This window comes from Nicotiana attenuata, unplaced genomic scaffold, assembly GCF_001879085.1.
Source record: "Nicotiana attenuata strain UT unplaced genomic scaffold, NIATTr2, whole genome shotgun sequence".
NCBI lineage: Eukaryota > Viridiplantae > Streptophyta > Magnoliopsida > Solanales > Solanaceae > Nicotiana > Nicotiana attenuata.
The window spans coordinates 219445-223209 of NW_017670434.1; positions in this window are offsets into that span (position 1 = coordinate 219445).

Consider the following 3765-nt stretch of genomic DNA (forward strand, 5'->3'; position numbering starts at 1 on the left):
TTTCAAGAATAGGCTGGACCACCCATCTGTACCCTTTTCCGTTATAACTAGGAAAGAGAGGTGCATGATCTCGCGAATTACTTCTGAATAAATTCAGAAATTATATGTAAGAACCATAGCATTTCGCGATTCATTGGTAAATCGATTTTGATTCTCTATTAACCAATAATGTGGAACTATTAACATGGTTAAAACAAACTGTTTGAAGTCTAGACGCAGCATGGTACTCTTTCTACCACTATGTTAATATAGAGGTGGTTTCAAAATAAATATTTTATCGATATAGGATACTCATATTTTAAAATGATTTGAACCATGTATGTATTGGAATTTTAGTTTATAAATTGAAGTTTTAGGATACGAATTGAACTTTTGTGGATATAAGTTGAACCTTAGGATATGAATTGAACCTTTAGGATATGAATTGAAAATTTTGGATTATGTATTGAAATTTTAGTTTATAAATTGAAGTTTTAGGATATGAATTGAACTTTTGTGGATATGAGTTGAACCTTTAGGATATGAATTGAAATTTTTGTGTATGAATTGAAGATTTAGGATATGAGTTGATCCTTTAGGATATGCATTGGACTTTTAGTTTATGTATTGGAATTTTAATTTATAAATTGAAATTTTAGGATATGAATTGAACTTTTGTGGATATGAGTTGAACCTTTAGGATATGAATCGAACCTTTAGAATATGAATTGGACTTTTAGTTTATGTATTGGAATTTTAGTTTATAAATTGAAATTTTAGGATATGAATTGAACTTTTGTGGGTATGATTTGAACCTTTAGGATATGAATTGAATTTTTGTATATGAATTGAACTTTTAGGATATGAACTGAACCTTTAGGATATGAATTGAAATTTTTGTGTATGAATTGAACTTTTAGGATATGAATTGAGCCTTTAGGATATGAATTGAACTTTTGTGGATATGAATTGGACTTTTGTGGATATGAATTGAAATTTAGGATTGCGGGAGGATTTTGTAGAAGGGGTTGATGACTTTATTATACAACACTTATTGACTTTTATACACTTTGAACTAGACAAATAGAATCGGTTTTCGAATGGGCTTGTAATAAGAGTTAACTTAGTTTGGTTCGCTTAATGTGGTAGTTCTATTGAACTATAAAACTTTGTTTGTTTTAATGCTGGTTTTAATGTTGTTTTTGTATTGTTGTTGTTGTTGTTGTTGTGTTGTTGTTGTGTTGTTGTTGTGTTGTTGTTGGTATTGTTGTTGGTATTGTTGTTGTTGTTGCTTGTAATAGGGATTTGATATGACTGCCAGGTGGTGCAGCTGCCAAAACAGGCAGTTTCTGCCAAAATAATACCCAGAAAAGCGACCAACTTTGGTCTCTTTTTGGTCGCTTTTCTATTAAAAAAAATAATTTTCTGGGCAATAGCGACCAAAGTTGGTCGCTTTTTACCCAGAATTCTCAAAAAGCGGCCAACCTTGGTCGCTATTCCATTAAAAAAAATAATTTCTGGAAATACAGCGACCAACTTTAGTCGCTTATTTTTTAAAAAAAAATTAAATTCTTGAAATTAGCGACCAAAGTTGGTCGCTTATTTTTTAAAAAAATTAATAAAAAAGCGACCAACCTTGGTCTATATTTTCCAGATTTTAAAATATAATATTTGGATTAGAGACCAAAGTTGGTCGCTTTTTTATGATTAATAATAAATAAAAAAAAAATATTTTTTATCATTTAGAGACCAACTTTGGTCGCCAAAATTATATTATTAAAATAATAAAGCAACCAAAGCTGGTCGCTATAGTCTTTACCCGGAATATTTGGTCCTTTACCTTAGAGACCAAAGTTGGTCGCTAATTAGCGACCAACTTTGGTCCCTAAAATAAAGGGACCAGCTATATTGCGACCAGACATGTTTGGTCGCCTTTTGGTCGCTTTTAGGCCTATAAGCGACCAACTTTGGTCGCTTTTTGTGGTCGCTTTTTACCGAATTTCTAGTAGTGCTATAGAATAAATAATTTTTATTTATATATTAAAAAAATAAAAAGTATTTAAGCATCTATAATGCTGGAATAACAAAATAATGAGCATAGTAAAAAAAATTAATTAGAATAATTTGTTCGTAATAATAATTTAGTATTAACAACAAAAATTCAAAAATTTATTCACACAATTCTGAATGAAAGAAAATAAAGGTTGTAAAATATATATTGCATGCACGTGATATAAAAATAGTTATTTAAATAAAGGTATTTTTATAATATAATTATATATTCTTGAAAATTATGCTCAATTATATTATATATATTCCATGCACGACTTAACATAGCATATTTTACCCTATACAGATAGTACCCCTTCTTTCCGGTGACATAACTTTGTGTCGTCGGAAAGTTGGTAGAAACATAATAATATAATCGAGCATATTTTTCAAGAATATATAATGTATATTATAAAAATATCTTTATTTAAATAATTATTTTTATATTACGTGCATGGAATATATATTTTACAACCTTTATTTTCTTTCATTCTACAACAACAACAACAATAACATCAACAACAACAAACCCATTTGATCGCATAAATGGGTTCTGGGGAGGGTAGTGTGTACGCAGCCTTCCTGAATTGTGTAAATAAATTTTTGAAGTTTTGTTGTTAATACTAAAATTATTATTACTAACAAATTATTCTAATTAATTTTTTTTACTACACTCATTATTCTGTTATTCCAGCATTATACATGCTTAAATACTTTTTATTTTTTTAATATATAAATAATATTTATATATTCTATAGGTAAGTCCATAATATAAATTAAAAAGAGAAAAATCATAATATTAAAAGGTTTTTAAAAAATAAAAACAAGATAAATGTTTATAATTTAGAGGGTAAAATAGGTATTTGGCAATGCAAAATTTGAAAAATCTCGTTGAGTGACAATCTGAGTGCAATAGGCATAGTTCAGTGACTTTGTTGTTACAAACGAAAGAAAAGTAACTTTACGAGATAATTTGGGATAGTTGAATGACCATTTGAGTAATGGACTCTATGCTTATAACTAATCTCTTGGCTTGTTAAACTGATTTCACTTTGAGTTTTACGTAATTGCTAGTGTATACTATAATGAACATTGGTAAGGAACTCATCTGGAATTCTTTGGTAAGTTTGGTTTCTTTCAGCAAGTTTCCACGCATAAATACAGAGGCTGTTTAAAGACATATGCCCTTGTCCTTCTTCTAAGAAGTAGGAATACCACTACTAGAAAACTGGTAAAATTCTTTCACAGAATACCGATCGAAATAGGTCGAAAATTATGTAAATTGATCGCAAAAGTCAAAGAGAATATTTTTGACAACAAAAATAGTGGTCCCGCAGCAAAAAAATAAAAATTCCGACCGATTTCGGTCGAACTTGGTCAATATTTGACCAAGACCTGGTCATACTTGTATATTATCTACAAAAATAATTTTTTATTAAAAATTTTCAAAATTTTCGACCAATTTCGGCTGGAATATTTGAAATTATGCTTTCCCGCCCAAGGCATTTGGTTTTTAATATAACAAAAATTGTATATATTTAATTTACCAACCGGAATAAGTTATAATTAAATATTTCTGACCAAGTTCGGCCGGAAATACAATTTTAAAATAATTAAAATATAAATTTAATAATATTACGACCGAAGTCGGTCGGTTTTTGTCAACCTTTATATTAATAGCTTTTAAATAAATAATATTTAATACTTAATTGATATATATATATATATATATATATA